The following is a 14,294-nucleotide window of genomic DNA, read 5'->3' on the forward strand; positions in this document are numbered from 1 at the left end:
CTGAACTGCAAAGTTGCCTAACTTTTACATCCATAAGACCATAAGATATAGGAGCAGAATGAGGTCATTCGGCCCATCGAGTCTGCTCTGCCATTCAATCATGGCTGAAATGTTTCTCAAACCCATTCTCCACCTTTTCCCCATAACCTGTAACACTATCAGATATAGGAGAAGAATTAGACCATTTGCCATATCTGTAGAACAGTCATATTGGACTCGAGGTGTTCCACAGATGCTGCCAGACCTTGTTGAGTTTATCCAACATTTTCTGTTCATATTTTATACAGCTGGACTTGCGGATAGCGAAGAGCATTGTCGGGCAATACAGCAGGATATAGATAGGCTGGAAAATTGGGCGGAGAGGTGGCAGATGGAGTTTAATCTGGATAAATGCGAAGTGATGCATTTTGGAAGAAATAATGTAGGGGGGAGTTATACAATATATGGCAGAGTCATCAGGAGTATAGAAACACAGAGGGACCTAGGTGTGCAAGTCCACAAATCCTTGAAGGTGGCAACACAGGTGGAGAAGGTGGTGAAGAAGGCATATGGTATGCTTGCCTTTATAGGACGGGGTATAGAGTATAAAAGCTGGAGTCTGATGATGCAGCTGTATAGAACGCTGGTTAGGCCACATTTGGAGTACTGCGTCCAGTTCTGGTCGCCGCACTACCAGAAGGACGTGGAGGCGTTAGAGAGAGTGCAGAGAAGGTTTACCAGGATGTTGCCTGGTATGGAGGGTCTTAGCTATGAGGAGAGATTGGGTAAACTGGGGTTGTTCTCCCTGGAAAGACGGAGAATGAGGGGAGATCTAATAGAGGTGTACAAGATTATGAAGGGGATAGATAGGGTGAACGGTGGGAAGCTTTTTCCCAGATCAGAAGTGACGTTCATGAGGGGTCACGGGCTCAAGGTGAGAGGGGCGAAGTATAACTCAGATATTAGAGGGATGTTTTTTACACAGAGGGTGGTGGGGGCCTGGAATGCGCTGCCAAGTAGGGTGGTGGAGGCAGGCACGCTGACATCGTTTAAGACTTACCTGGATAGTCACATGAGCAGCCTGGGAATGGAGGGATACAAACGATTGGTCTAGTTGGACCAAGGAGCGGCACAGGCTTGGAGGGCCGAAGGGCCTGTTTCCTGTGCTGTACTGTTCTTTGTTCTTTGTTCTTGTTCTTTATATTCGATCTAGCTCTTGCGGCTACAGAGATCAGGGAATATGGGAGGAAGGAGGGATCAGGATATTGAATTCAGTGATCAGCCATGATCAAGATGAATGGCGGAGCAGGCTCGAAGTGCTGAATGGCCCACCCATGCTTCTAGTTTCTATGTTTCTATATCTGCCAATTTATTTGACTTCCATAAAGGGCAAAACATCATCAAAAGTAGTCACACGGGGGGGGGGAGATTTAAATCTTGAGAATTTAAATACTGAGAACTTAAATCCTGATCAACGCCCTCCAGAAGGCTCCTTTAAGAGAGAGGACTGTCACTTTAAGAGAGAAACGCGCGTGCGCGCCCGAGCCTCGGTCACGTGCTCCCTCCTGGGACGGCGCCGCGGCGCGCTGACGTCAGGGGACGCGGGGCAAGCGTGATGTCATGACGCCGGGGTTCTGAATGACATCACCCCCTTGCTGGCTGCTCCAGCTGAGAGAGGCTGACAGAGAGAGAGAGAGAGAGGCTGCAAGCAGCAAGCAGCAGCACACCACCACCACCACACACACTGGGATTACACAGCTCTGCAAATACAGGATTATTCACCAGGAAAATGTAAAGCAAAAAGCAGCAACATTTCACCAGGTAAATGCTTTCATCCATCCCCTCCTTCCCTATCATTTCAATGCTTTTGATTGGAGTTATCTATCTATGTATGTATGTATGTGTGTGTGTGTTGGGGGCTCTTGTGTGAGGGAGGGCATTTAAATTCCTTTGTATTCCTGCTGTGATGGGGCTTCTTCTTTGCATTTGATTTCTTGCAAAGGGCTTCTTTTTGTGTGTGTGTGTGTTGCAGAGAGTGGGAGTCTGCAATGCCCCTGCCCTGGGAATGCTCCCACTTTGAATTCCCTACCAAAAGGGGAAGCTTTCTACTGGTTTACTTTCCGTCTTTCCGAAGGGAGAGGCAGAAATTCTTGCACAAGGAGTGAATAGGAGGAGGTGTGTGGGCATGGATTCGTCCTACAGCACTCCAGAGGTGAGACACTGGGCAGATGTAGAAATTCCGTGTGTGGAGGGATGGGGGAAAGGCAGGAGCAGCAACCAGGCAGGGTGTGTGTGTGTGAATGAGGGGTTTAAATGGGTATGGACGCAGTGCATCTGACTGAGTAGGAGAGTGTGCAAAGGATTTTTTTAAAAAGAGGATCGGGGCTGTTGGGGTTTTGGCAGGTGAGTTCTGAACTGTGCATAGGACAGGGCACTACACAGATGGACTGGGAGGTTGTGGAGGTGGGGGGGGGGGGGTTGATACAATTTGAGGGCAGGAGGAAGATGTTATGGGTGGGCAGAGTAGTCCTTTCCAGATCTTACTCCCTGAAGATTTTTGCACAAAGGATTGTTCTCCCCTCACTGGATCTTCTTTCGGGGGAGTGTCAACATTAATAAAATGCTTGCATGTCCTACGCTGGGTTGATTTTGATTAAATATTTGGAAACTATTGATCTGTTTGTGAAACGTTTACTTTGCAATGCTCCTTTGCCTTCTCAATGAGGCGTAAATCTTTTAGACATTGGGACGGACACGGGGAGCCTTCAGCCTGCAAGTTGTCTTCATGCCCTCCCCCCCCCCCCCCCCCACCCCCCCATTATCTACTGATGGAAAATACATAGTGGGGATGGAAGGGTAGGGATGAATGGGGAGCGGTAATTCTTCCCTCGGATATACTGGAGTATTTTTTTTAAAAAAACAGCAAGCCAAAACTCCGTGGAAATAATGTGTGCCCCTTCGTGTTAAAACATTCTCTCGGTTAAGAATTGCTTAGCGCTGGATGTGACAGCTTGATGCATTAACCAGATTGCCTACAACTTCGCCAAGCTTCATATTTAAGGAAGAGATTGATACAGATCAGATAGACAGACGAATTGCTGCCTCAATATACATTGCAAGTAATCACTTCCTTTCACTTTTAGCTGGAGGGGAATTGTCTTGGAGAGGAGATGGGGTGTTATTGGATCGTTCCGTTGTAACTGAGCTTTCTCTCGCCTTTTATTGTGTTTAGTTCATGCCGGGGCAAAAATAGCCTTGAAAAATCGCCTTCATTGACCTCTTTATATGGGAGATCGATGTCTTGGCTTGTCTACATTGGGGAGAGATATGTAAAAGAATAAACATCACTTACGTGGATGTGTTTTGTTTTCATTGGGTATGCCAGTGTTATTGTGCCGTAACAAAGGTTTATCAATAATAACTCCATTTTTTTTAAAATGAAGATTAAAGTCTGGTCCCCGGAATGATGTTTTAATGCTAAAGTCTGTTTGCAAATTATTGGAGGAATTTGATTAATATTGATTTTCTCTCTACCTCAAATTGTAGAGCCATGAAAATGAGCAAAGGTTTGGCATTCATTATTGTAACCGTGATTTTAGAGACTTCGATATTCTCATTTTTTCCCCCCCTCCCTCTCGCCTTTCTTCCCCCCACCACCCCCTTCCCCCCCTCTCCTCCCCTGCTTGGGGTGAGGCTAATCAGTTTGAACAGGCAAAGCTTAACCCTTGACGCTTTGGACAGTTTCCTCGTAACTTCTGCTTAACCTTCGGGGAGGCAGTGCTGAAGAAAGACAGGTATTGTCTGAGAAATTCAGAGACCTCAGGGAACACTTCTTCCCCTCCCAACCCTACAGTAGGCTCCCCCGCCCCCCCCCCCCTCTCACTCTCTTCCCCCCCCCCCCTCTCTCCCCCACAGGCAACCGCAAGGGAATTAATTCACGCATGGACTTTCCCAGAGGTGGGGTGGGACACATCTTTTGGTGCAAGGGGCTTGTTAATAGCAATTCCTGGCCATCTAACATTGACTGCTACTGTGTGAGGAATAAGCAATGTGTTCCGTTGTATTGGTGACAGTCACTAGCTTTGGTAAGCAGTAATTTTTGATAACAGCGATTGATCTGGTGGTGTGTCTCAGTGTGTTTCTCCTCGGGGATGAAGTTACTAATTATTTTAATTGATTGTTAGCGAAGTAGATTTTTCATTACTGTCCTGGTTTTTTTTTTGCCTGTCTCTCTCTCTCTCTTTGTTGTTCACTCCAGAGGCAGCAAAGAACGCTGTGAGGGTTAGAGAGTGAAATCTTCTGAGTGGGCAGTGCCAGGCGGGCAGTTGCTCCTTATCCAGGGTGTTCTGTGTTGGGCGGAGGTGGTGCCCCTCTGCGGCCGATGTTTGATTTTGGATAGGGCACAAAGAGTATCTTGGAAAGGCTGACTTGTGCCTCCGTTAAGAAGAGCTCGTTAGGTCAGCTCTTACCGACAGCCCCATCGGTGATGAGGTGTCACCCCCCCCCCCCCCCCCACCCCAAGCAGGGCAGCAAGCCCACTTCCGATTGGAATGGCACAAACCCAATTTTAAAAAGACTTTGTCACAGATTTTGAGCGAACCACCATTCTTTGCGTCATTGCGGGCCACCCTTTCTGGTTCCAGCGAGCTGTCCAGCAGGGTGTCGCGTCTGATGGCGGTGCCAGTGGGTGGCTGCGTACTGGCATTCTGAAAATTGGAACTGGCCGTCCAAAGTCGAAACCACGCTCATCATCAACGGCCGGTGGATAAGATGGGTCATGCCATAGAGAGGGGTCCGGCAGCATTGTCAATCGATGGCAAAGCCCCGTCCTGTTTTATCAACCTCCAAGTGGGGTGCCAAAGCAAGACTCCATCTGCCTTGCCCAGCTGAATGCGGAAGATCCCACGGCACTGTCGGAAGAGGAGCCAATTCTGACCAACATTCATAGCTCACCAAAACAGATCCGGCCGTTATCACGCTGCTGTTTATGGGATCTTGCTGTGCACAAACCGACTGCTGCTTTTCCAACATCACAGCAGTGGCTGAATTTGAAGAAAGTATTTCATTGGCTGTGGAACATCCTGAGGCTATGAAAGGCGCTATGTAAATGCAAGTCTTTCCTTTTTACAAAACCTAACAATGCTTTATAAATCTATCGCAAATGAATTGATGCTTGTACATCCACGTCCACCTAACGTAGGCTCCTACTGGATGTCCCAGTGCTGATTTTTGCTGCCTGTCGATGCTTGGCTGGCCCTCAGAGGAAGGAGAGTTTCTAGCTCCTGAGCTTGTGGATCTCGCTTACTGATATATTAAGCTGGCCTCCTGATGCTGAGGAGGCTCTCTTTATCAGCTGGATTTTGTGGATCAGGCGTGTGTGTGTGTGTGTGTGTGTGTGTGTGCTGCGTGGGTGAGATGGGAGTGGCACCACGGTGGGTGCTGTGGGCTGAGTTTGGGCATTTGTACCAAGAGCCAGTGGTGCCAGCTGGCTGAGTATAAACGCAGCTCCACAGTGCCAATGGTACCAGAGGGCGCCCATTGCCTGTGACTTGTGGTATCACAACCCAGCAAGGGAACCACTGTCTCTGGAGGAGAAGCTCGGAAGAGAGAAAGCTGAGGAGAAAGAAGTGGAGGGAGAATTGAATTGATTTATTGTTGTCACATGTATTGGTATACAGTGAAAAGTATTGTTTCTTGCGCGCTATACAGACAAAGCCTACTGAATACATTGGGAAGAAGGAAAGGACATGGAGTGGGATTCTCTGGCCACATTTGCCCCAAAATCTGAGAATCCCCGCCTGAGATCAATGGACCTTGGCGTGGTCTTCCCCCCCTACCCCCCCCCCTGCCCGCTATAATTCCCATGGCGGGCGGGACGGGAGAATTCTCCCATAGTGTCACAGTTTCCAATAGGGTGAGGAGAAAGATCAGCTTAATATGTGATAGGACCATTCAAAAGTCTGATGGCAGCAGGGAAAGAGAGAGAGAGAGAGATATGTTCACATCCCGCTGCTTTCTCTATGGAAATAACTGATTCTAAGTGTTTGGCAGAATCACACTGAGGTGTATAAGTAAATCTCGGGGGGAGGGAGAGAAGGGGGGAGGTGTTCCACATCATTCATGGGGAAAGACTTTGTCCTCACGGTGACAGGCCGGAGATACAGAGCTGGGAGTGATTCAGCAGCAGTTACAGGGAGCAGGATTTACACTGTGAGCTGCCAGCACTGCACAATAACCTCGCCAACCACCCGCAAGATGTGACTCTCGGCTTGAATGTCCAGACAGCCTGCGGACCGGTGATTCTGCCGGGGCAGCCTTGATTTGGTTTGGTTCTGGTGGAGTTGAGCAGCAGCGGGCACTGGCAACTCACTGCCAGAGAATGAAATTAAGCCTTTAAGATAAACTATACTGTCACTGAGCTTATCTAATTCTTACGCTGCTGCCAATCAGCTAAAGCACAACCGGCAGTTACTCCAATGCTGTTTAAATGCACTCGTACACACCGGCGAACATTCTCACTGGCTAAATTACCTGGAGCTCTTCCGTTTCTCAGTGCAAGGCTCCCACTTCCATTGTCACGCACAATACATGCTGCGTGACAATTGGAATCCCAGAGCTGTGCACCAGCCTTTCACTGTTTCTATGTAGTATTTTCCATTCAATACCCATGCCTTTCATTCAGCAAATGTATCCGACTCAGTGCCTTTAACCTGAGATGCCACCCCACTTGAAAGAGGTCAGGCGAACACTGGATGGTATTAGCAGAGTTGCAGGGTCTCTGGAAACCAGAGAGTGGAGAGGTTCAAACGGGGAGCCCCGCAGAGTAATGACTTGATGATCGAAGAGGCCAGGGATACCACACACAGGAGACTAGAAGCTGGAAAATTGACAGCATCAGGCCTGCATCTATTGTTGCGGGAGGTTGCCTCACTGCCCCTTACAGCAGTTGAGTAAATATTGGATCTTCCTGAACATAAATGGCAATTTCGACATGAGGGATGTGTGTTTTTTTTTAAAGGATGCAGTTTCGCTGACTACCACCGGGTGTCTTTAGCAGTCTGTGGAAGTATTAGACGGTGAATTTCATTTAGTGTCACCTAGTGGCCAAGAGGTTAGCAACTTCAGTGTACTCTTGTCAGATCAGAAAGTTGTGGGTTCAAGCCCCATGCCAGGAACTGAACACAATCTTGCCAAACATTTCAGTGCAATAATGTTGCATTGTCGGTGATGTGTTAACTCAAGACCCCTTATTCTTGTTGAGATGGTTGTTAAGTTGATCATGGGCGTTACGTGAAGAGGAACAGGGAGTTCTCCTGGCGTCTTCACCAGAATTTCCCTTACAATCACCACCATTGTAAAGCAATTAACTAAGCGACACAGTGGCACAGTGGCTAGCACTGCTGCCTCATAGCACGAGGGACCCGGGTTCAATTCCCAACTTGGATCACTGTCTGTGTGGAGTTTGCAAGTTCTCCCCGTGTCTACGTGGGTTTCCTCCGGGTGCTCCGGTTTCCTCCCACAGTCCAAAGATGTGCGGGTTGGACGGATCGGCCATGCTAAATTGCCCCTGAATGTCAGGAGGACTAACAGGGGTAAATGCATGGGATTATGGGGATAGAGCCTGGGTGGGATTGTTGTCGGTCCAGACTCAATGGGCCAAATGGCCTCCTTCTGCACTGTAGGATTCTATGGTAATTAGCCAATTGTTGGCTTGCTGGTCATGTGCTCTCACTGCATGTGAATCGGCTTCCATGTTGAGATCTCCGGCAGACTGGTCTGCTTCTCAATTCCCAGCCTCTCCTTTAACCCTTCAAAGGGTTGGTGAAGGCCCGTCGAATTCAACCAACTGTGAGGATGTTTTTAAAATAATTCCCGAGTTGTGCAGCCGTCTGAGGGATCCTGAGAGCTTAGAAGTGCTGTCGCGCAACCCTCGAGGTGCGCTGTCAGGGTTTATTCCTCCCCGCAGTAGCGGAGTGTGAAACCTTTGATGTAACTGCCCACTTTGTTGTGAAATTACACTTCTGCCCCATTCCTCTGACACTCCCCCATCTCCTGAGGACACATAAATTCATCAACCCCGATCCCTTCGACTGGGGGCGCTGAGAAAAAGTGAAGGGACGCTATTGCTGCACCCTGCTGCTTGTCCACTGCTGACTTAGCAAGAAAATAAAAGGTGTCTTTGCGCAGTGGGAGAATTCAGGCAGTGTTCTCTCTTTCCCGATCACGATCGACTCATTCCAGCTGCATGTGTTTAGTTGGGAAGAGAGGGCAGAATTGGTGATAAAATGGCCATTTGGGCCAGTAATTACAGGGAGGGTGGCTAGTGCCCATGCAGTGTACCTTGACATTAGTCAGGTGGTGATGGAGCTTCCTTGGGCTACTTATTTGAGGAATTGTAATGTTGCTCCGTATCTTTTTAAGAAGGTGTGCATTTTGTTTCTCTGGCTTAAAAACTAACCCGATGAGCACCGCTGCCTCACAGCCCCAGGGACCCGGACTCAATTCCAGCCTTGGGTCACTGTCTGTGTGGAGTTTGCACATTCTCCCCGTGTCTGCGTGGGTTTCCTCCGGGTGCTCTGGTTGCTTCCCACGGTCCAAAGATGTGCATGTTAGATGGATTGGCCATGCCAAATTAATCCTAGTTCAGGGGGACCACCAGGGTAAATATGTGGGGTTACGGGCTTAGGGCAAAGGTGGGATGGCTGTTGGTGCAGTGTCGATGGGCCGAATGGCCTCCTACTGCACTGTAGGGCTTCTATGAACATTACAGTGGGAGCATCGGATTTTTGGCACATTGGCTGCTCTGTGTAGTTACTGAACATTGCATTGAACTGACTGACATGGAGGGAATGTTGGACAACAAAGCTCACTAACTGAGTCGGTCATCCACGCAGTGTAATGGAGGCAGCACGAGACCAGTCCCTGAAACAAAGAGCCACTGGGTTCCCTCATTCGTACTTTCCCCAGATCTCCAACAGAGTGATCTACTCCTAACTTCTCAATCTCTAATTTAACCCCTTGAAGGTGGAAGGGGTTGATGAAGAAATAATTCAAGACCCCACTCCTATCTGTTAGGGGATTCCGTCAGAGCAAAGTAAAATTAGCTTATTTTCTCTGACTGTTCCATGCTGCTAGTTGTCCTTTGATATCCCACCCGGGGGGTTCCTCTGTTCATGATTGAGCCTGGATGAATTGTTGGTTGCTATTCCACAGCAGCATGCCATTGCAGCTGAGCTCAAGCCTTGCTCCCATTCAATGTTTAGAGGTGGGCCAACGTTATCCCGCTTCTCTGTACCCCCATCCCCACTCCCCATCCAAACGAAGCTGGTTGTGGGATTAGCAGGATAAATACGTGGGGATATGGGGATAGGATTGTTGTCGGTGCAGACTCAATGGGCCGAATGGCCTCATTCTGCACTGCAGGGATTCTACAATTCCATGAAATATTTCCCCTTTAGATGTTTATCAAATTTGCTTTTGAATGTTAGGATTGAATCTGCTTCCACCATCTTTTCTGGTTAGGTGCATTGGCCATGCTAAATTGCCCCTTAGTGTCCTGGGATGCGTAGGTTAGAGTGATTAGCGGGGTAAATATGTGGGGTTTCGGGGATAGGGCCTGGATGTGATTGTTATCGGTGCAGACCCAATGGGCCGAATAACCTCCTTCTCCACTGTAAGGATTCTATGATTCGAAAGATCTTGATATGCTGCTTTCACCTGTTTCCTCATGTTGTCTCTGGCTCTGTGGCTAACTGCCCCTAAATCTGTGTATTCTGGTTAGCAACCCTTCACTGGTTGGAAACATCTCTCCTTCTCTCCTCAATCAAAACTCTTCATCATTTTGAAAACCTGCATCAAACCTCCTTTTAACTGCCTCTGGTGGAAAGAGAACACCGTCAGCTTCTCCACTCGCTGCAAATAACTGAACTCCTTCGGTCCATAAGGAATAGGAGCAGGAGTCGACCATTCGGCCCATCGAGCCTGCTCCACCATTCGATACGTTCAAAGCAGATCTGATTGTGAACTTAGCTCCACTTTTCCTGCCCCTCCCTCATAACCCTTGACTCCCCTGTTGATCAAATTCTGTCTAACTCAGCCTTGAATATCTTCAATGACCCAACTTCCACTGGGGAAGAGAACACCAACCACTAATGACCCTCTGAGAGAAGAATTTCTTCATCAACTCTGTGTTAAATGGGAGGCCCCTAATTTTTAAAATCTGACCCCTGGTTCTAGATTCCTCTATAACAAGAAACATCTTTCCAATATCTACCCTGTGGAATGTTCATCCAGCAGAAGGTACTCTTCGATTATAGGTAATAAAATGAAACAAACTTACTTCAACAGAAAAAGGTTTAATAAAGAAACTTCATTACTCCAACATTTGATGCCTCACCCTGGGTCATTCCAAGCTCCCCACAATTCCTAACAGATTCCTACTTATTCTGAATCAGCTGGTCAATTGACCACCACATCATTCTGTCATTGGCTACATAGTTTACTGGGTCAGCTGATCCTTATAGTTTGTTACTATAGGTCGAACTGTAACAGATCCAATGTTATCATTGGTTACATTCTAACATCGAACCTCCTCAGGATCTTACATGTTGCGATAAGATCACCTCTCATTCATGAGTACAGGCCTAACCTGCTCTGTTGTTCCTCATTAGACTAGCCTTTCTCCCAGGAATCAGCCTAGTGAACTTTCTCTGAACTCGTTCCAATGCAAGTATATCCCTCCTTGAGTCAGGAGGCCAAAACTGTGCATGGTACTGCGGGTGGAGTCTCACCAATGATCAGTACAACTGCCTCAAGACCTCTACTCCATGTCCCTCATGATAAAGGCCAACATTTCATCTGCCGTCCTAATTATTTGTTGTTTCTGCATGCTAACTTTTTATGAGTCATGTAGAAGGGGACCCAGATCCCACTGTACCCCAGTATTCAGCAGTCTCTCTTCACTTAAATAATATTCTGCTTTTCTGATCTTCCTGTCAAAGTGGACAGCCTCATGTTTTCCCACATAATAATCCACCTGCCAGTTTTTTTGCCCGCTCATTTATCCTTTGTCAACTCTTTGTATCCTCCTCACGACTTGCTTTCCTCCCTATCTGCCAGCACAGATCTCCGAGGCGCACTACTAGTTACGGTTTGCCTTTCCGAAAATGACCCATTTATCCTGGCTCTCCATAGAACCCCGACAGTGCAGGAGGCCATTCGGTCCATCAAGCCTGCAACAACCCTCCGAAATAGCATTCTACATAGGCCCACTCCGCCGCCCTATCCATGTAACCCCACACGTTTACTATGGCCAATCCACCTAACCTACACATCTTTGGACTGTGGAAGGAAACCGGAGTAGAAACATAGAAACATAGAACCCTACAGTGCAGAAGGAGGCCATTCGGCCCATCGAGTCTGCACCGACCACAATCCCACCCAGGCCCTACCCCCACATATTTACCCGCTAATCCCTCTAATCTACGCATCTCAGAATTCTAAGGGGCAATTTTTTTTTAACCTGGCCAATCAACCTAACCCGCACATCTTTGGACTGTGGGAGGAAACCGGAGCACCCGGAGGAAACCCACGCAGACACGAGGAGAATGTGCAAACTCCACACAGACAGTGACCCGAGCCGGGAATCGAACCTGGGACCCTGGAGCTGTGAAGCAGCAGTGCTAACCACTGTGCTACCGTGCCGCCCCGGAGGAATCTCACGCAGAAATCACCCGGAGGAATCTCACGCAGACACTGGGGAGAACGCGCAAACTCCACGCGTCACCCAAGGCCGGAATCGAACCCGGGTCCCTAGCGCTGTGAGGCAGCAGTGCGAACCACTGTGCCACCATGCTGCCCTGGTTTGTTCACCAATCCTCCCTCCATGCTAATATTTCACCCTCAACCCCATGGGATCTTACCCTGTGCAGTAACCTTCTATGTGACATCTTATTAAATGCTTTCTGGAAATATAAATGCACTACATCTACTGGTTCCCCTTTTTCCATACTGCTTGTTACACCCTCCAAGAACACAAGAGCTAAGAGCAGGAGTGGACCATACAGCCCGTCAGGCCTGCTCCACCATCCAGTACCATGCTGATCCAAAACTTCAACTCCACTTTCCTGTCCATTACTCATATCCCTCAATTCCCTGAACAACAAAAACCTGTCTATGCTGAGTATGGAGAAGGTAGATAGTGAGAAACTGTTGCTACTCAAGAAAATATCAAGAGCTAAAGGGAACAGACTCCAAATAATTGGCAAAAGAAGTAAAAGTGACACGAGGAATAATTTCACCCAGAGAGTGATTGGAGTCTGGAAGGAGATCCCTGAGAGGATGGTGGAGGCAGATTCTATCGAGGTATTTGAAAGGGAATTGGATTGTTATCTGAAAAGAAAGAATATGCAAGGTTACGGGGTTAAGGCAAGGGAGTGGGACAAGGCTGAATGCTCTGCCAGAGAGCCAGTGTAGACTCAATGGGCTGAATGGCCTCCTCCTGCACTGGAACGATTCTGTGATTAAATGTATTCAATGTTAGAACATCCACAACCCTCTGGAGCAGGAAATTGCAAAGGTTCGCAACCCTTTGAGTGAAGCAATTTCCCCTCATCTCAATCCTCAATGGCTGGCTCCTTTTCCTGAGATTGTGCTGCTGCATCTTAGATTTCCCGACCAGTGGAAACAATCTCTGTGTCCACCCTATCGAGCCCCTTCAGAATCTTCTGCGTTTCAGTCAGATCGCCTCTCATTCTTCTAAACTCCAGAGAAAATGGACCCAATTTTCACAGCCTCTCATCGTAGAACCACCCTCGTCCCAGGAGCCAATTTGGTGAAACTTTGCTGCACTGTCTCCCATACCTTTCCTTAAATGTGTGAGACCAAAACTGCACACAATACTCCAGGTGTGGCATCACCAAAACTCTGTACAAGGGGTGGCACGGTGATTAGCACTGCTGCCTCGCAGCGCCAGAGACCCGGGTTCCGGTCTCGGGTCACTGTCTGTGTGGAGTTTGCACGTTCTCCCTGTGTCTGTGTGGGTTTCCTCCGGGTGCTCCGGTTTCCTCCCACAGTCCAAAGGTGTGCAGGATAGGTTGATTGGCCATGCTAAATTGACCCTAGTGTTAGGGGGATTAGCAGGGTAAATATGTAGGGTCACGGGAATAGGGCCTGGGTGGGATTGTGCTCGGTGCAGACTCGATGGGCTGAATGGGCTTCTTCTGCACTGTAGGGATTCTATGGATTCTGTGAACTCTTGCAAGACTTCCTTATTCCTCTACCCCAACTCTCTTGCAACAAAGGCCAAAATGCCATTTGCCTTCCTAGCAGCTTGCTGTACCTCCATATTAACTTTTTGACTTCCTTGTTCGAGTGCACCCAAGCTTCTTTGAGCATCAACACTTCGGAATTTCTCACCTTCTTAAACAAAAAAAAATCTGCCTTCCTATTCTTTTGACCAAAGTGAAAAACTTCACATCTCTCTGTATTATAATCCCTCTGTGTAGGGAAGCCTAATAAATTTAAACACTAATAACTTTGTCAGCAATGATTTCCCTTTCACTAAACCATGTTGACTCTGCCTGATTGTCTTATGATTTTCTAAATGTCCTGCTAGGGGGTCTTGTGGTGCAGTGGGTAGTGCCCCTTCCTCTGAGTCAGAAACTCCAGGTTCGAGTCCCACCTCAGGACTTGATGGTCAATGCGGCCAACTTGCAAATTCTTCCAATACACGACAATGGCGGATGGTCAACGTGGAAGAGATTCCTGGTCAGAATGTGATGGAAAGAACATTGGAGCCGCTACCATCACCATCCATAGGTCCAGGCTACAACATGCATGGAAAAGACTGAGTGAGATCTTACCAGCCGTCCATGCCACGCTCCCACTGTGGCAAAGTCGGAGAATTTGGCAGCCAGCCAAATCTCCATTCACTGCGGCGGGGCGGGAAAATCCTGCCGGTGTGAACAGTGGTAAGATTCCGGTCTATGTTGCCACAGCAACTCTGAGTCCTAGGAGTCCAGTTAACTCAGTTGGTTGGACGGCCAACGTAGATCAGATTGGTGCCAAAGGCACAAGTTTCAGTTCTTGTTCCTGCTGGGGGGAGTTTGGGACCTTCCTTGCCCCAGCCGTGGTGAAGGTCATGGAGCTATGGGTTGGACCTGCCTGCAGGTAGAGAACTGGAGAAGAAATGATTCCAGCATTATCCAAATGACCAATGTTAAACTAACTAACTTATAGTTTCCTGCAGTCTGTGTCTCTCCTTTCTTGAATACTGCTGCTACATTTGAGCTTTTAGATTTACTTCCTCCATAGCC

The 14,294-nt window shown here is 48.1% G+C and overlaps 1 protein-coding gene across 1 annotated transcript in view; it reads left to right on the forward strand.

Moving 5' to 3' along the window:
• Positions 1–1,668: 1,668 nt before the first annotated feature.
• The window catches only part of LOC144479463 (receptor-type tyrosine-protein phosphatase delta-like), a 526,436-nt gene continuing 513,810 nt past the window's right edge, over positions 1,669–14,294 (forward strand). The window contains exon 1 of the mRNA XM_078198154.1: positions 1,669–1,800. The gene's annotated coding sequence lies outside the window, so the exon portion shown is untranslated. The remainder of the gene's footprint in view (positions 1,801–14,294) is intronic.

The sequence above is a fragment of the Mustelus asterias genome, chromosome 26 (assembly GCF_964213995.1).
Source record: "Mustelus asterias chromosome 26, sMusAst1.hap1.1, whole genome shotgun sequence".
NCBI lineage: Eukaryota > Metazoa > Chordata > Chondrichthyes > Carcharhiniformes > Triakidae > Mustelus > Mustelus asterias.